We start from the raw sequence: 21,064 nt of genomic DNA on the forward strand, positions 1-21,064 counted from the left end.
CGCCTAAACATACCGGCCCCCCTAGACGATTTGGTCGTCTAGTGAATGTGACATAGCCGCAAATATCCGGCTCGAAGGACCATGAATAACTCAGTGAGAGGGGAGACCAGTATGTTTGCATGTATGTATATAAAAAAATATTTATTGGACCAAAAAGTAGTGGGTAGGCACTGTGGCCAATGGTAATCAACTATTACCACCTCCGCATGGTTGTACAAATTTTTTTTCTTCATACATTTATTTTTACCGGCAAAACTGTTGATTATATAGAAAAACGTTATATGAACAGATTAAAGGAATTGTAATTTTTAATTTTTTTTAATTTGTTTGAACAAAATCGGACTAGTGGTTCTCGAGTTATGTCAAAAAAAGACCACCAAAGGTGACAATTTCCCCTATATGATAGTTACTAACTTCAAATCGATATATCTCGATTCCTAGACGTTACCCAGCGAAACGCCGGGACACGTATAACTTCTTTTTTACCGATATAACTTTCCCCGGTAGTTTGAACCCTTCTCGATCACTGACCCCTACCATTTGTCTCACAGTGTTATGTGCTTAGTAAAATTTAGAAAAAACAAAAAAAAACTTATACGTGTGAGCAAAGTGAAAGCAATGTTTTCAACATGTAAACGCAAAGTGAACAAATTTTAATGCCAAGTTCGATTGAATTTTCAAAACATTTTTGCCTACCAAAAGCTTCATCAAACCAACCAAACTACCAAAGGACAATGTAGCCAGCGTTGTCAGGTCTTCGGCATGAGAAAACGTCCCTCTTGGTCTGAAAAAACGTCATTTCCTACCCAAAAACATCTTTTTCAAATGTATGCACACAGAATTGTTTTTATTGAACTTTTATTGTATATAAAGGTAAATATCGTCGTTTAAAGTACAAAACCGCGTATCGTCATTCTGCNTAGAGCACATTTAAAATTCATTGTAAACTAGTTTGAGATCGTTAATATAAAAATCATTTTATACATACACTTGTGGTCAGCTGATTAAGTCAGAAATATTTTGATCGATTGTGGCTGTTTTCCTTTTGTTTATTTATTGTTTATTATTTTCCCATAAAAGCTTAGCTGATTATATAGCAAAAAAAACATAAATCCACATTTCAAACTTTGTGCAAAAATTATAAAAAATCTGCAAAGTTTCAGCTAGATTTTCAACGTTTTATGCAGATTTTTAAGAATTTTTTTGAGTATGCAGTTTGATAGCCAATTATTTTTCAGGGTCATAATGTGCAAGCTTTAAGTTTCTAAAGAATCGCGTTGATTTTTAATATTTTTTTCTCTGGTAGACATTTGGTTAGGTGGTCGGTTGTCGAAAATGCTAAATTACGTTCTGCTAAGNGTTTTATGCAGATTTTTAAGAATTTTTTTGAGTATGCAGTTTAATAGCCAATTATTTTCCAGGGTAATAATGTGCAAGTTTTAAGTTGCTAAAGAATCGCGTTGATTTTAATATTTTTTTCTCTTGTAGACATTTGGTTAGGTGGTTGGTTGTCGAAAATGCTAAATTACGTTCTGCTAAGAAGGAACATAGCAATATTTCAGCCTTTTTCGCGTTCATTACATTTCGACTGCTGAGTGGAAGATCGACCTGTCTCGGCACCCAGTTCGAAAACGCCATATCTCCAAAAAAACAAAATTCAAGAACGCCCTATTTTAGAATTTTATAGAAAAACACTCTATCTCAGAATTTGGTTGAAGAACGCCCTATTTCAGAATTCGATTAAAAAATGCCCTACGTTACTTGAAAATGTGCTGATGTAGGGCGTTTTTGAATCGGCAGCTGAGATATGTCGTTTTTGAAACGAATTCTGAAATAGGGCGTTTGCAATCAAATTCTCAAATAGGACGTTTATGAAAAGTTTTTTGAGATAGGGCGTTTTCGAACTGGTTGCCGAGATAGGTCCATCTTCCACTCAGCAGTCGAATTTCAATGAAGTCTTAAAAAAGTCGCCTGCTTTTTTTGACTTATTATGCTGCTACAGCTTTTTTGGTGCTTTTGCGAGCGTGCGTGTTGCAATAGATCATCTCTTCCTGATTTGGCTTTTAATGTGCAATTGCAAACCTTGCAATAAGCCTCGTAACCTCAGCCTTTGAACGCGGGATCCTTGTCCAAGAATCCAAAAAAATACGCATACGCTTAGTTTGCATCGTATTTAAGTAATTTGTGCTCAAATGTTAAATATCTTTTGAAGAAGCTGCTGCAAAAAACAAAGCTTGTAAAGATTTATTAAGAAAATAATTCAAAATCAGTTCTACTTACAAGATTTCGTAACAGAGAAAAATTACTGGGAAGTTAAAAAACGTCATTTTTTGCACAAAAAACGTCCGAACGTCAACAAGATACAAAAAACGTTCAAATGGCGTTAAAAAGGTCAACCAGGCAACGCTGAATGTAGCTACCAATTTTGGTCCAATTGGACCAAAACGGCAACGCTGGCTGTGACAAGGATGGAAAAGCAGAAATGACAAACAGAGCAAAATAAATGTGCACAAACAAACAAACACAATTGTAATTATGGATAAACAGAATCAATTCACAACAACAATATAATTATATGAAAGGAAAGACTCGGCACACACAATTAATAATGTTAAATTAAATTGATCAAATTCACAAGAAATTTTGATATTTGACTTAATTTTAAATTGTGCACCAAACGTGTCTTGATACTTTTTACTTTAATCAATGTTAAAACTCTTGCAAAATAAGATATTAAATGAGAGCACAAACAAACACAACTTCACAGCTTTGACGTTTGCTAATGATTCGTATTATCATAGCAAATAATATTTATTGAACTGTACTGTAAAAAAACACTTATGGTTATTAAATTAAAATAAGCATAAGTTAATCTAAAGTACCATGTTCTCTTTTCTTTTCAACACCTCAGAATAAAAATTTCCTCTATTTTCAATTTAAAAATCTAGTTCAAAATTGTTTATTTACTTATATAATCAAATTTGTTACTAATTAATGTTAATTAGAGTTACAAAATTATGTATTTTTGATTATGAAAAGAAGCATTACCGCATTATCGGGCAACAACCTATTTCTATTTTCAACATAAGCACTACCCGATGCACTAAACACTCTTTAGAAGTTCACTGAGGAAGGTGGTGCGCAGAGATACTTCATTGCCAGTGCACACTGGCCGGAATTTAAATGCTTTCGGTATAAATTCCAAAAAGAAAGTTATAATTTTCAAACTTGGTACATATGTTCTTCATGCTATTAGGAAGTTATGGTAAAACTTTTGGGCCGACCAGATAACCCGACCGCCCGCCTTCCCCTCTCCACATATATGAGCCACCCTTTTTTAAGTGTGGAACAAATGTTGTTAACGAAGCGATATACTGCCGAAATCCGCAATAAAATGCGTTTTGCAAGCTTTAGTCCTAAAATTGCCACGCCCATTTTTAGGGGTTTGTCGCCTTAAAGAAAAATCTTGCCGTACAAATATTACACCTGGATAGGTATTCTATCGGTGTCTGCATTAAAATTTAAATTCTTGCAAAAACTCGTTGTTTAACACCTTACCAAATATATCTCAACATAAGTTTTAGAAAACAAATTACAAAAAAATGTTGATTCTCACAAAATAAACCATCTCGTCATAAAGAAAAACATTTTAAAAATAGTTCTTGAAAAACCCCCATATTTTTGGGCCACGTTTTTTATAGAGAATTAAACAAGGATTGCGAAGGTATAACTTTAATTCCCTAATTTACTGGTCTTCACTATGCAAATCAACTTCAAAAAGTTCAACTGTTAATAGCAAAGTTATCTTTAGGACAATCTTGACCCTCTTATATATAGAAATATTAAGCCCGTTTCTTTAGCTTTAAAACGACGTTAACGACGTGCTCTACGATGGGCAGAACCCGAGATATAACGATTTGAAGGAGTACATGATTAGTCAGAATCACGAAAAAAAATGCAAATTTTGACAGATCATATCTCCAAAGAAAAAATCCTCGAACTCGTATTAGCTTATTTCATGTATAGGACCCGTAAACAAAATTTTAAGCCAATCGAAAGTGTGACACCAAATTTGGTGTCCGATATGAAAAAGAATGGCTCATATATGGATTATATTATAGAATGAATTATATTTTCATAAATAACACAGGTTCACAGGTATTCGACGCGCTGAATGCGAACACGAGGTCTGAAAAAAAAATTGATTATTCAAAGTTATCTACCAAGGTTATCTCAAAGTCAAATTCAGAAGAAGTGTATTGAATTTTTAGGTTTTTCAACGAATTTTTCCCTACTTGACCTTCAAATGACCTCGAACCTGACGTGATGGACCTAACGGATTCGTATTCAGGGCGTCGAATACCATAGGGATATTGAGGTTTGCTTCAATAAGCAGAAACTTTTTTTTCGTAAAACTGTGTAATTAAGGAAACAAATTTTGCATGAAAATAATTGTGAATATTATACTAGAACAAGGTGTACACTAAAATTTGGCACTGTCTATATATGCACGAATGCAAAAAAATATGTAGAGAAAATTTTATTTTTAAACGAATTGAAAATATTACAATTTTTGTTATCGTTTAATATTATAAAAAGTATATACATATATATGTATTTTGATGGACGGCAAAAAATGCTACATTTTATTTTATTTTGGGCCCTTTTACTTGGATATTGTGGTACACAAAATTTTGATGAAGTGACAACCGTGCTTAAACTGCTTCACATTTATTCTCTACATCGTGCATCAAAGTAGCTTTTTTTGAATAAGTTTCTAACAGCGCAAAAGCTTCAGCGACCAGCTGTTGCATTTTGATGAAGGGATGTTTTTTTTACAAGCTTTTATATGACTTGAACCACAGTATATACCGTAATAAACCTTTTCGCAGTTGTTCACCAATTGCTCCCCGAGGAGTACTTTTGGGTTGTGTGCAGCGTTTTCGTTTTGCGCACACGGCAACACTACTGCGGGGAATTTCGCCTCATGATTATAAAAAGGTCTTTTCGAGGATAAAATATATATAATTGTGTTATTTATGACAAAATGTTGGTTAAGTATAGTATCAAGGCTTAATTAAGAATAATATCAATAGTCAAGTACATAATTAACGCTTGCGTTTTTATAAACTGGAAATTCACATCGTATTTTTTATAAAAACGTGAATTTCTCAAAGAAAACTCTTAATTTTCGAATATATTTAAGTCTTTATTTAAAAAAAAAAAGGTTTGTTTAGTTATAGAGACTCCAATGACTGCCAGCGCATCCGCCCAGACATACCACAGTCATTTTGTATGCAACTCTGAATCAGCAAAAGTCATGCACCTTCTCATTATCAACCCTGAGCAGATTTTACCCCCGAGGAGTACTCAGAAAGGTCTAATGCTGTATATACTGTGACTTTAACTGCTTCTATGTAGATAAAGTAGCTGTTGGACGTAGCAAGAAGACTCAAGAATTTGCACAAGTTATTGCAGGAACGGTTACACCTTGCATATAAAGTGACTCTTGAAATCAGTTTTTATTTTCGAAAATCTTATGGTGATTTCGTTTCTTCCAAAAAATGTTGCCCTTCTCCGGTGTAAAATGTTTTCGAGGTTACTCCCAATCCTGTAAAAGGGCATGTTTTTGCCTTGTTGTCCGTGTCTATGTAGCCATAATATTGTCGTTTTAAGCAACTATCTGATTTTCAGGGCAACTATCACCCCTGACAAAGCTTCAAAGGGCAGAGAATGTGCCTATTTTGCCTTACAAGAGTGTGACATTTTAAGAAGCGCAATTTTCTCATCCTTTGTTTTTATTTCAGAACGAATACGAAAAAAGAAAGTGACCATCAAACTGCGACATTTTTTGGTAGAAACGAATTCACCATATTTTCTGATACTACTTTTGGTCTGTTTACACGGTATTTGAGGAAATTTCCATTTTGATCTATGTACATATGTACATATGTACATATGTAATCAGACTTTGTATGTTTATAACAAATTTCTAGCCTGAAAAATTTGTTAAAAATGCGCACAAAACAGCCACAAAATGTCTAATGCTTTAATACCTAAATACTACTTAGTTCATATCAGGAGTAGGGTTGCTAGATTTATTTTTGTGCTATATCAGTACCTTAGACTATTTCATGCTATAAAAACCATTATTTTTCGGTACACTTTTATTCAAAACAAAATTATGAATGTAAGTAAATGTTTTGGTGTATAAATAAAGTGCAGTTCATAAAAAATAAACATGTTATTAATTTTAAAATGAGTGTACACATTATCATGTAGTAAAAAATACCATTATAATATTATTGTAGACAGGAGCCAATAAATTATTCAATATTTAGACCACTTCCACTTTCGGTGTTGCTTCGTTTGAGTATGGTATTGAAAAAACAAAATTACCTATTTTTTCACCACTATATCCATATACAATGTATACATATGTATATATAATGCGTATTATTCTACTTTAGACTTTGATTTTTCTTATTCTAAGTTTACTTTTAAGAATTTACTCATAAGGCACTTTCATAAAAGTTCCCCTTATTCTGTATGTATATATTAATGATATAGTCTGTAAGCATCTTGTTTGTTGATTAATACATAAGTATCCATATTTCCACATGGTTTAAATTACTTTCTTCAACTGCCAAAAAACTTTGAAAAGCTAAAAATTCGCTAGAAAGAGTATTTACCTCGATGTCTTGTATGCAAAACTCTTTTACAATGTCAGTTAATTGAGAAACAAGAATTGTAAGTTATAGGCAAAAGCCGTTCAATTACAGAAATTTCTTGTTATTAAACTGAAAGTTACCCTCGAGATAACGCAACAATCGCCAAAAAAACGCCAGCGCTCTTGTTTTAATAAATTATGGGCGATATGCCCATAAAACGATTGATCATTTTGTTGTATAATGACTTGCGCACATCGAACATTATTTGAAACATGTCAACTGTAATCAAATTATTTTCGTCTTACTTTTTATAGTACAGTTTAAGGAAGTTCCAACGTTATGCAAAAACCTTAAAAATTCCTAAAGTATTTTCTTTGTGTAATATAATATTACACAAACGAAATTCATGTTAAAAATTATTGAACACCGAGTTACCGAGTACCAAGTTCGTTGGAAAGACCCCTATTACAAATTTGTATGCTATAATTGAAAATTCAGTACAAATCAGTAACAGATTCAAAAAAATAGGACATTAGCGTGCTGATTGAAGAAATTAAAAAGTCAGTCCGAGAGTTGAAAAATCAGTACTATTTATACTGATAAAATCAGTACGTCTGGCAACCGTAATCAGCAGAAATAAACTGATGACAAGTATTTTTTATATGTGTTGCATTATCTTTAGCTGTATTTTTTTGTAAGCGAGCTACAAGGGAACGCTCAACTCGGGTAAAATTTCCTTTTAGCTACTTAGTTTAACGGGATTTAGACACAAAAAACAATAGAAATTAGTTATTATGCGAGGTAATTGCGTAATATATATACTTATTTAAAACATAAATCATGTATATACGAAAACAAAAATGTCCCTCTCCAATTTCCCAGTAACAATTCACAATAGAGCAGTTTTTTCACTTAACAACACTACTCTTCAGGTCGCGTATTTTTTAACCAACCTGGCTGAACTCGGATAAATAGCCGAGTTTGTGTTGTTGCTTTGCGTGTATTTCGTCATTTAAGCGAGTGTTTTTTTGTAGCTCGGTCGCAAAAGAATGGACCTTTTATAAATTTATACAAATTTGCCAAAAGTCGCGTCAACTTGCAACAAAAATGAAAATTGCTTGTGCAGCACGAGCAAGTTGAAATTAATTATTTCTCGAAAGCGATTTGCGTAATTTCTTGCAATTTTATGAGAAGCTTTTCCATGGCAGCAATACACTCGGAGGTTTGCTGTTAGAAAAGCTTTTTATAATTTAGATTTGACTAGGACCGGGGATCGAACCCCCAGGACGCGGAGTGGAATAAGGCAGCTCTAACCACTCAGCCTCAACCGCCGTAGTCTACGATAGAAGTTTACAATATCGCTGGTTTTTGAAGAACGACGAGGTGAAGTAATCTTACCTCTTTTAAAATTGCGAGGCCTAGGATCAGCTTTCATTTAAAAAGACAGTAAATGCTGCATACTAATCGGATTAATTGATAAGCTCCTAGCGAATATTAGCGGGATGGGATAATTAAAGCAGATTGTCTTTTACAAATGGCTTTACTTGAAAAAGTATTGGAATTTATGCATTAGCTTTTACCTTTCTGTAGCCGAACTTTAGCAGTAAGTTTTCTTGACTATAATGTTAGAAGACTGTAATGTTAAGCAACAGAGTGCTTTGTCATATTCATACATACCTACATATATGCACATCTAACTGAAAGTTGCGTAAATTAAAGTGAAAGTGCTGTATCTATACACAAAAAACCACCACAATAGAAAACACGAAGAAGAAAATTAGTTAAAGTACTACCTCGCAGTTGCAAACAACGCAAAACTCCCTTAGGAGATCCATAATTTAAAATTACTTAAAACGGAAGCTAACATAAAACGCTGAAGATAATATAGCAAAATTGTAAGCAAAAGCAGATGAAGTCGGTATTTAAATTTGTATAAGTGTGTATCTGCGCGTACCTACGTATTCATTCATTTGTTGCATGTGGAATCATACAACAGAAACAGAGGTGTAAAGTTGAAAAAGGCAACGTCAGCATATTGCAGCCGAATTTTAGCAGAACTTTTTTTTTGAGGCAACTTGTGGATTTTCGGTGAGCGATTGCTTATTGAACATATCGAGTTTTATGCTTTTGTATAAAACATTTTTTTTGTGCTTACTTTAGTATATGTATATGTATAAATATGTACATAAATAAATAATGATAATAAATTATAGCAAATTTTTTACTGCCAGCAGTCATCAGTCGCTCAGTACGCGGCTAGCTGTCCTTGGCACTCAGCTCCTCAGCTCCTGATTTATCAGTGAATCGAACTTTTATCTGGTGTTATCTCTACTTTGACTTTGTTAATCACAAAATGTTGAATCAGTTAATGTTTGCACATTTGTAGGTGTCGCATTGCCACTAATAAGTGCATTTATGAAGCAATTTGCCAGCTGCACGCCAGCGGATATTAGAAAATAGCTGTAACTTTGACTCTTTTTGTTGTTCCTATAAAAGCAAAAGGGAATCTGCTTTTATTTTTTAGTGAATCAACTCTCATCAAATCAAAAATATTTATATCTTTAAGGTGGAGACACCCAAAGTGGCCAACAGCTGTTGCTCCTGTTGCTGCCAATTTCAATCCGTTCATATTGAACCACCCTCCACCTATTTCCCGGCGCTTATACATAATAATGCTCATAAATATCTTCAGTGCATTAGCTATGCGAAAAAATACACCTTTTGTATTTTTAATACGCATATGATTAATTTATTCTCCGTTGCCATCACAAACATTAGCATGTGAGAGTTTCGCGAAAGGACTTCCATCGATAACTGAGTACACAGTATCCCTATTGAGAAACGCACTAGTGCCGAATAGGTTATGTACCAGAGAAAACCATGACTAAAACTTTCCAGAAAAATTTTGCGAAAAAATTATTCAATTCAAATACCTGAAATTACATACTTTGCAAGTTGGTAAAGTATTTTTAGTTCACTATTATAAGTGTCATAGCAAAGAATTCGAAATATATGCACCTTATTTTGGTTTTAAAAGATTTTTTCAGCACTTAATCTTATAAAATTTGCTGTTTTTATTAAAATTTCCGAAAATGTAAAAACAACCTTACGTCAATAAATGCTGAACCATAACAAAAATATGTAGCTCTTTATTTTAGATACACTGAGGGAAAAAAATGTTAGCATTAAAAAAAAACGTGAACTGGTCCTAAATTCTATAGTTCCGAAACAGTTATAAAAACGACAGCCGAAAGCAAAAAGTATCATGATTTTTCAATATATTTGCTGTTATTGGTTAGATTCCATAAGGTCCCAAGATATTAAAATGTTAACACAAATTTTTATTTTGTATTACCAAGCTAAGAAAACACATCAGGGAGGTGCAAAATGGAAGTGTATTTGAACGAAAAAGCCGCCAAAGGCATATATAGCTATGTAAATTAAACACGCCCCCGCGGCATCCCGGCTCCGATAGTTCCGAACCAGTTCTAAATTCGTCACCTTAGATGTAGATTTATAATGGAAAAAGTGAAATAAAATAGTACTTTTACCACATTTCGCTGATTTTGGACTGGTGGCGATCTAGTTATTATCGAACTGGTTCGTTTTTGGCGATAAAGATCTAGTATGGAACTAGAAATCTGATTCACTAATATAGACTGCATCACCAAAAAAAGTTGCGGTTTTTCCGCCAGTATTACAAAATCTATTATATTTTAAGATGTCCACCAAAATATTTCGGAAAAATATTAAGACTTAAGTGAGCTGGACCGATTTGAAAATACTTCCAAAAATGGAGTTTTTTATGAATAAAAATAGTTTCTTAAAGAACTTTTTGAAAAAAGTCCCCTCAGATGACAAAACAGATTAGGCTTAAAAAATCTGCTTTAAAATATCTAAAAATATTTTCAACGGAATCGTAAGAATGAGATTTTTGATGCTGTCTTTATTCTTTTTTCAAAGATTGATTTACGAAAAACTTGAATAAAGTTAAAAAACAGCATCAAAAATAAATATTTTTATGCAAATTTTTTAAGCTTAAAACGTTTTGTAATTTTTTTTGTTTTTTTTTTTGTAAAAAAAAAAATCTTGAAGAAACTATTTTTATTCATAAAAAACTCCATTTTTGGAGGTACTTTCAAATCGGTCCAGCACCCTCAAATCTTAATATTTTTCCGAAATATTTTGGTCGACGTCTTTAAATATAATAGAGTTTATAATTCCAATGGAAAAATTGTACTGATTTTTTTTTTGTATGGGGAGTGATGCAGTCTAATGTATATGTATGTATTCGTACGTTTGTGTATTTGCTTTGGTTGCATAAATATTTGCTCGCCACTTATTTACTTGGTACTATTGTAATGGCGAAATTGTTTGGTTATCAAAAGCCACCACACCCCAACGGTGACAAGAACAATGTGTAGTACCAGAAGACAAACAGAAAAAACTTTAGAAGTGTAAGAAATATCCGCCTGCCACAGTTTTACACCAATTTTTCATTATCTTGTTTTTCTGCGACGCCATATATGCTGCTGAGTGGCTATGCGTATTCCGTATGTTTATTATCCTGGCAAGGACTTTTCTTTTTATGCGCCTTGTTGAGCAATAATGAGCCGCCTCAGGAAAATAAACATATTTACACTTTTTTTTATTGTATAAGTACATTGGTGCGTATGTAAGTTTGTATATATCGCACACCCAGATCTAAAGTGAGCTAACTCAAAATTCAGAGAGGGAAATATAACTACTTGTGGATCCTACAGATTCAACGCGATTAACAAAAAAAACCCAAAAAACAGGTATACCAGCAGTTTTTTAGTTAATGTACACTGAGGGAAAAAAATATTAAAATCAAATAGAAACGTAATTGATCTTACTAAAAACGTCAACGAAAGTACTGTATACTGGTAAATATTCAATTCAATTCCGCGAATATTAAAATGACCGCGTTAGTTCTGAAAAAGCATCCGTGAAGTGAATAATCAGACAAAAACTAAAAAAAGATATTTAACTTGCATGTTGCCTGCAGTTGAATTCGAACCCTGACCATCTCTGGATATCAACAAATTGTGGCATGCATCTTTGCGCACTCAGCTACACCCTATTGTTACCAGCACTAGTCCCTCATAATTCCCCTGCCAAGGGTTTCAACTGCCATTTTTAGCATTGGCGTGTCATTGGAAAAGGACCGGTCCAATCAATACAGACCGTAAGATAGTCCTGGACTAGTCCAATTTTGGAGATTTTTTTTCGTTGGAGTAAGATTGCGTTCTGCACTTCGCAGATGCTTTTTCATGTTCGGAAACACAAAAAACATAAATTTTATCATTTTATAACCATGTTGCTTCTGACGGATTTGAACCCGGACCCTCAAATAGTGGCAAGCATCTATGCGCACTGAGCTACAGCCACGCATGTAAATGTGTGTTCAAATGTTCACTTTGGATCAAGGCCAGACCAAGCGATCGGGACATTTACAGGGTGGTGTTCTTTAAATGTTTTTTTATTGAATTGCCAAACTGTACTTTTCGTCTATCTCTAGGCCGGTTCCTTGGGGACTGGTCGAAGGCTGCCAATTTCGATGCAAGCAAATGTCCAATTCTGGCCAGTCAAATTTTATCCAGTGAAGTACTAGTCCTTAACGGAAAATTGGCCGCCTTGTTGCTGCAGGGAATTTACCCTATCACAGCGCACGGCAGTGCGCGCGACTGACGAAAGCAGCAACAGTAGCATGCTGAAATGACTCGCTTATATATACACGAGATTTGGAAGTTTTTATCCAGACGTCCAATCGACATGTTTGATATATCGTTGGAAAGGTCTTGCAGAGTGTGTCCGGAAAATATATTCAAGCTTCGTAAACGATTAACCGGATTCTTAAAAATTAGGCTAAAGTGTTGCGAAACAAAAAACGTTTTTGTGCTTTTGCCGGTTTTAGGGGGCATATGGGTACACCCAACATATTTAGTGTTATTCTATAGGCCAATACCTTTCAAACGATACCTTATATATTGATATATTATATTGGCTACAAGTTGGAAAGATATAGAGGTAAATGTGTTTTGGTTCGTGTCTCCACTACGAGATGCTTTGGTATGTATGTGGCGTCTGAACGTACCATCATTTAATTTTTTTCAAGCTTTCAGGAATCAAAGTACACAAAAAACTAAGAAGGTTTTGTTCCAGGATGTTTTGATTCGTATGCCTGTGTGGGCGTGGCTGCTGCCTGAAATTCGAAAAAAGGGAATTTTTTTAACTACCACTGAGGCCGCACTACTCAGTCCATGTCATTGATGTGGATATCAGTAGAAGGGTCTTCAAACAAGCTATCTAACGCTGTCTTTTGTGTTTATAAAATATAAATACGCCATAACATTATCGCCTGAAAACTAAAAATCGGGCTGCTGAAAATAGAGATTTCGGGCATTTTCTCAAAAACTGGTTAGTCGATTTTATTCTAAGTTTCCAAAAGTCTAGCCCAAAACCTTAGCTTTCATCTGGTATAAAGCTTATATCTGGAAAGACTCTTGTTGTGGAGATATTGCTATTCAAATTGAAAAAAATGTCGCTCTAAAAAGGGTCAAATGGTTAAAAATTAACATATCCGTCTAATTTGGTTACTTTAAGATATAAAAATAACATACCCAGTTCCCCGAAAAAATCGCCCCGATTGCCACTTAAACCGAAATTCCCTGCAAATCGGGGAATTTCCCGCGAGTTGACAATTTGAAGGATGCAGCTGTGCTAATCACTTCGTACATGTCTTTGAAACCACAATTTGTGTGTATTTTAGAGTTTTTTTCAGTCACATGCCGAAATTGTAACATTCTTCCCCATTTTAATTGCAGGTATGTACACAATATTTAACTATGCTACATGGGTTTATCACCCGCACTTAACCTACCTGGTATTTACCTATAGTTGTACATAAATATGTATGTATGAATGCATTTGGTTCACCCAATGTTCCGCTACTACTTACATACATATGTATAAATTGCCACTGAGCAAAAATACTTGAGAAACAATCATTAGTTTAATAGCACGACTGCAACACCGTACACGTGATAGAAGTAAAACTTCTTAAAAAAAAGTACATGTGTGCGCCCCACACCCAGTAGAAATCTTAACAACAATTAAACTACGAGGCAATCAGACGAATACAGTTGTTTATTGTCCAAAGTTGGTACCAAGTTGATATTTCCGTTTTCGAAAAACTATGTGTTTCAATGGACACATCGATTTGAATACATAATTTAGATTTAGAGAATATTTTTAGCAATTTATTTGAGAAAAATAAAACATTTAGTTTATTGTTTGTATTTTCGTCGATTTTAAATTTGCTACCCCAAAGTAATTGATATCAAATAAAACACCTCTTTCAGGTAAAATTTTCGAGTGACGAAAGCTGAACTAGAAACACAAAATTTATGATATCAATTTCGTGACGAAAATTATACGCATTTTTTTACTGCCTTTCAAACGTATGGAACATCTTTTTTTATTTATTCGGAACGTTGCGAATTTCCGTTTACTGCTAGAAACACAATAAAAAAATAAAACAGAACTTTTGCAACGATTCATATGAATAAAAAAGATTTTCCCTACGTTTGAAAGGCAGTTAAAAAATGCGTATAATTTTCGTCACGAAATTGATATCATAAATTTTGTATTTCTAGTTCAGCTTTCATCACTCGAAAATTTTACCTCAAAGAGGTGTTTTATTTGATACTACAATACAATTACATTTTCGTTTTCAAATCTCAAACACAATCGCAAAATACTTCGAAAATTTCCTGCTCTAGCCACACCAACTTTCCGCGAATATTTGCCGAAGCATTTACATACACTTATGAACGAGAACGACAGAAGTGAACGTTCGCGAAGGCATCGATGCTACTTATAGCTACATACATGAAGGCACGCAGCCCTGTAGTCAAATGTACTTGTTGTAAACTACCTCACAATGTATGAACCGCAAGCCCAACTAGTCAGCCAACTATCTTTTTTCCATGCAATCAACTGGTATTTTTAATATGGGAATGTCCTACGAGATGGCAATTATCAGATTTCGGCCAGAAATATACCAGTCTCATACTAGTTCAAAATAGACAGAAAAATACTAGTCCAATTATGGCCCAAATAAATTAAATTAATTCATCAATATACAATAAAAACTTTTGATTAAGTACACTTTAATACATTACACATTTTCATTTAGCACCCTTAGATTTGCCATTAATTAGTGTTACATTTTTTGAGTATTAATTAAAAGGAAAAATAAATATCTACATAAATATTTCAAACTTTCGAACATAAATTTAAATGCATTTTCCAATTTTTGATATTAAAAGTAAAAGCTTTCAGGTACAATAAATACTATATTTTTATCTCTTTTAATAATATTGAATATGGAAAAGAAAATATTTTAGTTAAAAATAAAACGAATACTTTAGTTAATTTTTGAGTGAACTAAAATAAAAATAAGAGTTTTCATTAAAATAAATTAAATTCATTAACTATTTCAGTCGTTTCTTTTTAAAAATTTTTAAAAGTAATAAATAATATTTAACCTTTGAGATTTGGATATAAAAAAATTAATAAATAATTCAAGCAGTTATTAAATATTCTTAATTTTTGTCTATACTTTGGCTTGTTCATTGATAATTGAAATTAATCAAATAATTATATTAATCGTGTAATTAAAAAAAGTTAAAAGTAATTGAAAATGATCAAAAATAATAAAATAATGATATGATTAAAATAAATGAATTAATTAAAATTGTTTAAGTAATTAATTCTTAATAATTAAAAAGGTGCTAATATCGGTATATAATCATTAAACGGTTATCCAAAAAAAACATGCTTTAATTATTTAATTAATCATTATGAATATTAATCATTATTTAACAGGTATGGTATAATTGCGAGTACGTACTCGCTTTATGGGTTTACAATATACCCAAATAAAAATTATAATATTTTGTGTACACTTTTGTATTAAACTGTCGATGTCAAATAAAACAGGGCATGAATAAATCGTTTTGTAGTTGGTACAAGTCTGGTCATTTTCGTACTAGTTTGGTTTCAGTCAGGAAATTCTAGTTGTAAATTTTTTTCTACTTAACATTCGCGAACGATCTGGACTTGTTTTATGCTTCTCGCTCGCGAAGGAGAACCAATAGAGAATATTTGATACGTTCACGGTCGCTTTCGCGTACGAAGGTGAGTGAATATTTCCGAACCCTGGTTTAAACGCTCCAGCTTGTCTAGATAAACGCAGTTTACGTGATCTCACTTAAACTTGCCCTGAAAAGCAAGCCCTAAATGTGCAACATCAAAGAATTCGCATTACCATATTAGAAGCTATCGAGCCTTAACCACGAAAGAAAAGTAAGCGCCAAATGTTCTTATTTGGAGTTTTTTTTTATCAAAATTACATAATTTTTCCACAAACAAATAATTTCCTAAATCCATCGACCGTAAATGGTACCGCAAAGAATTTACAAGGAAGCCGGTTTCACTTAAATAATTAAAGCAAAAACTACCATTCGCTATTATGAACAGCTTTTTGTGGAACTTCGCTACCCTTTGAAAGGTGATTGAATTCTTCCCCTTCCTTAGTGCTTCCAAAAAACATCCCTGTGGGTGGGAGTGTCAAATGTTAGAAAAAAGCTTATTACAAAACCTTTAATAATTGAATCATGATACAAATATTTAAAGGTAGTTTCACTTCTTCTTAGCCGCCATTGCTCCCATTTGACGTAAACTGTGCTTTTGGCATTTTCTTTTGAAATCGAGCTACCATATTCTTTGACAAAAGTAAAAAAGTTATTGATTACTTAAAAAAAAATATATATATAATTATTTAAAAGAAATTAAAGCTTTTAGAGATAGTGAATATAAAACGGAAGGTAAGTGAAATATTACATTGTATTCACATAAAATGTGCATTTATTCTTGTTAATTATTGTATTGTTTTTTAATAAGATGAGCTCCATATTTAGGAGCTGCAAAAATAACAGAAGAAATTGCGAAAAAACTAACATAAAGTTTTTTCGACTCCCGGCGGTACCATATATGCGGGAAAAGTGGATATCCGCGTGCATGGTAACTGAAAATGCGCTACCAAAAGTATCGTTTGTTTGTTGCGAGCACTTTTCCGCGAAAGATTTCAACCGGAGGAATGGATGCGCCCAATTAGAGTGCTAATCTCCGAAACCGCTTAACCGATTTCAATGAAATTTTGTGGGTGTGTATTGTTAGTTCCAACTTAAAAGATAGGATAGTTGTGAACCCGAGAAAAATATATTTTTTTTCATCGAAATTTTTTCTATGCTTCTCGCATTGTGCTTATCTAATATATTTATATAAATCTCGTGTCACGGTGTTAGTGGTCGAACTCCTTCTAAACGACTCGACCGATCTTTATGAAATTTTTTGTGTATATATGGTAGGTATGAGAATCGGATGTAAAGTATATTTCATACCGCTAGGTGAAGGGGGCGTGGCACCTCCCATATCTCTGGATGTGTTTATGGAAGAGTACTGGAACTTGGTATGCACAAGATATATAAAATCAGTGGCGTGGTCATGAAGAAAAATTGGGGCTATAAGAAAAAGGGGCGTGGCGCCTCCCATGGTAGATTACTCGAAAATGGTATAGAGATATATGAAATCCATCCCATACTCTTAGAGAAAATTGGGTCTATTTGAAAAGGGGGCGTGGCGCCTTTCAAGCGCACTGAAACTAGTACGTTTCTTTGTACACATGTACAGTTTTGCCAGGTTATTTAAGACGGCAATGGAAATATGCCTTCTGACAACCTTCTTCTTCTTCTTCTTCTTCTTATTTGGCACTACAACCGTTTGTCGGTTTGGGCCGAGACCAAAAAGCTTCTCCAATTGCTTCTCTCCTGCGCGAATTTGCGCCAGTTGGTTATCCCGAGCGCAGACAGGTCCTTCTGCACTTAGTCCTTCCATTGCGTTCGTGGGCGCCCTTGCTTTCGTTGTCCACCCATGGGTGCGGAATCGAAGGATCTTTTCACCGGAGAGTCGTCATCCATGCGTAGAACATATCCAAGTCAACGAAATCGCTGTATTTTTATGCGCTTAACTATGTCCATGTCGTTAAAAAGCTCATACAGTTCGTCATTCCATCTTCTCCAATATCCGCCATCCACGAAAACAGGGCCGTAGATTTTGCGTAGAATAGTTCTCTCGAAAGCCCCCAAAGCCTTCTCATCTTTGTTCGACATCGTCCAAGATTCTGCGCCATATAAAAGACGGGCATGATGAGAGATTTGTAGAGCTTGAGTTTCGTTCGTCGAGAGAGGGCTCTGCTAGACAAAGTCCTTCACTACTTCAAAGTTATATCTGCCAACAGTGACGTGTGTCCCGTAGCGCGTGGACTCTTTATATGTTGCCAGGAGGTACTTTGTCTTTCCCTCGTTCACCGCTAGACCAACCTCTTTAGCTTCTTTTTCTAAACTGGAAAGTGCTGCGGTTACGTCCCTTTGTTTCAGACCTACGATATCGATATCATTTGCATACGACAGCAGCATCGTTCTTTTGCTATATATGGTGCCGCTGCGATTCAGATTGNCACATCCAAAATGGCACCACAAACAAAATGTTGGATCATAAATTTTAGACAGTCAATATATTAAAATCAACATCTAGGTATCTAATTAAAACAAAGGACTTTGTGAAACCGTTTAACTTAAAAGTTTTTTAAATATTTTGTTTTACGACCGAATCGTGCAATTTTAGTAAGTGCGTAACTATCAATTGATATTTTTGGTGTTGTCTGTAATTGAGTTTATCTTACAAACAGTTACTACTGCGCTTTAATAACGGTTTTGGCATAAAAAAAAATTTTATAATTTTTTTTTTGTTATTACATTTTGTTACGAGTCAATTTAAACTCTATGCATGTATCTACTGTCCAGGAATAATCTAAAAGGCTTTGCAGTTTTGTTTTACAAAAAACAAAAAATTATGAAAACCTTTCGTTGTAGAACAGTTGAAATTAGTAAGAATAGCGAGCTTATCCGAAAAGTCAGGCGATCTGCATTTGGTGTGTTTTTTTAATATCCAATCACATTAGTAGTTATCAGAAATATTTCAACTAAATCTGTATATTAATACGCTAACATAAATTTTGTCTCCGTTCGTTTGGNCAACCACCAAACCGTAATGCGTCACTGAAAATCATGAACGTGAACTGTTGGTGAAAATGTTAGACCAAAATGTTTCAATACAAAAAATTTATTTTGGGCGCAACGAAGTTCGCCGGGTCTGCTAGTGTAAATATACAAATGTATAAATGTAAACGCATNGAGCAGAGTTTTTACGGTTTCACAATTGGTTGAAAATTACGGCCAAAACCTTCGTTTAAACATTTTCGAATTGTGTATAGATGTTGCTGCAACNCAACGAAGTTCGCCGGGTCTGCTAGTGTAAATATACAAATGTATAAATGTAAACGCATAATAAAACTAATGTATGCATGCAGATGCATGGAGCTATACATCATGCGTTATCACAAAGGAGTTTATGATTCCCAAGAATCCGAAATAAAGCAACATCCTACTTAGTTTCTTAAAGGACCAACTGCATATAATATATCATGTTAAAGATAATGGGCACGTTCAGAAGGCGCAACAGCTCAGTAACTGTTGCGATTGCACCTTCTGNGAAGAAAAAAGAGGAAGAAGAAAAGTGAAGATAAAGACGAAAATGGAGACAATGACAGATACATAAGAATTAGGGTAACTGAANGACAACGTGTTGTGTCTAATGTATCAAGACGCATTACGATCATTGATTTTTTTAGCAACGGTTGCGCTCAACTTCTGCACCTTCTGAACCTACCCAATGCTAAATTGCTGGTGTGTCTTGCATTTATAGCAATTTAAATCAAGCTCTTTTAATACGAACAATCATGTAAGTATATTTACCTCGTGCGTTACAACTTACTTTTTAATGAAATAAAAATTCCTTAAAAATATTAAAGTTTCCAAAATAATAATTTGATTAGGTGGCANTGGGTAAGAAAATTTCTTGAATTTATGAAGTGAAACTTCTTTAGCGGAAGTTTGTTGGTTGGGAGTAAATTGTCAAATTCAAAGTGAATAATGCACATGGAAGTAGTTCTCAGTGTTTTAGCGGTTTGAGAATAAAAACAAAAACAAAGATGCCTAGAGGTACAGGCAAAAACGAAGATCAAAGTAAATTTAAACACTTTAAGGTAAAGGTGAAGGGGAATATGCAAAAATAAAGATGAATATGAAGAAAAGGATGCGGATGAAGATCGATACTGTGATCGACATAATAATCGATATTGCTATCGATAAAATAATCGATATTGCTATCGATACTGTTATNCTAAATTGCTGGTGTGTCTTGCATTTATAGCAATTTAAATCAAGCTCTTTTAATACGAACAATCATGTAAGNGAATATGAAGAAAAGGATGCGGATGAAGATCGATACTGTGATCGACATAATAATCGATATTGCTATCGATAAAATAATCGATATTGCTATCGATACTGTTATTGATGAAATAACCGCTATTGTAATCGATATAATCAATATAATAATCGATATTTTTATCGATACAATAATGGATATTGTTATCGGTATAATAANATTAAAGTTTCCAAAATAATAATTTGATTAGGTGGCAGTGCTACCGCAACAATTTACGAAAAGTAGAAACGTTAGTAAGCACAGTTTATGTCAAAAAATTTAAAAGTGAAACTACCTTCTTTTTTTGTATCATGAANGAAATAACCGCTATTGTAATCGATATAATCAATATAATAATCGATATTTTTATCGATACAATAATGGATATTGTTATCGGTATAATAATCGATTAAATTATTGATTTTGTTACCTTTTTATTCATTTATATGGTTAACGATATGTACAATAATCGATACTGATGATTGTTATATTTATCGATGAATTAATCGATTTTACAATCGTTGTATTTTTCTATATGTTTATGGATATTGTTATCGGTATTTTTATCGACACAGTTATCAACAGGGTTATCGATACACTAATCGGAACATGGAATGTGATCACATTACATGACATCACATCACATTTTATCACATGATATGAAGAGACATCACATGATATTNTTAGTAAGCACAGTTTATGTCAAAAAATTTAAAAGTGAAACTACCTTCTTTTTTTGTATCATGAATTGAATCATGATTTTGAATAAATATTTTGATGGTTACTGGAAATCATGATAAAAATATTTATAAGGTACAATCGCTGAGAGCCAACTTTAGNGTGACATCCTCTCACATCACATAAAATCACGTCACATCTTATCACGTCTTCGCACCTCATCTCATCTACGTGAATAG

At 33.6% G+C, this 21,064-nt stretch overlaps 1 protein-coding gene across 5 annotated transcripts in view; it reads left to right on the top strand.

The window, feature by feature from the left end:
- Positions 1-21,064, top strand: part of Sytalpha (Synaptotagmin alpha) — a 164,943-nt gene that overhangs the window by 74,560 nt on the left and 69,319 nt on the right. Inside the window, exons 1-2 of one of the 5 annotated variants that reach the window (XM_017612239.1) lie at positions 8,406-8,566; positions 8,668-8,759. The exons of 1 other annotated variant lie outside the window; for it this stretch is intronic. The gene's annotated coding sequence lies outside the window, so the exon portion shown is untranslated. Of the gene's footprint in view, positions 1-8,405; positions 8,760-16,568; positions 16,586-21,064 lie in introns of those variants that run through there. 3 more of the 5 variants (XM_017612238.1, XM_017612241.1, XM_017612242.1) reach the window with 3 other exon arrangements.

This window comes from Rhagoletis zephyria, unplaced genomic scaffold (genome assembly GCF_001687245.7).
Source record: "Rhagoletis zephyria isolate East Lansing unplaced genomic scaffold, Rhagoletis_zephyria_1.1 Rzeph_scaffold_00515, whole genome shotgun sequence".
NCBI lineage: Eukaryota > Metazoa > Arthropoda > Insecta > Diptera > Tephritidae > Rhagoletis > Rhagoletis zephyria.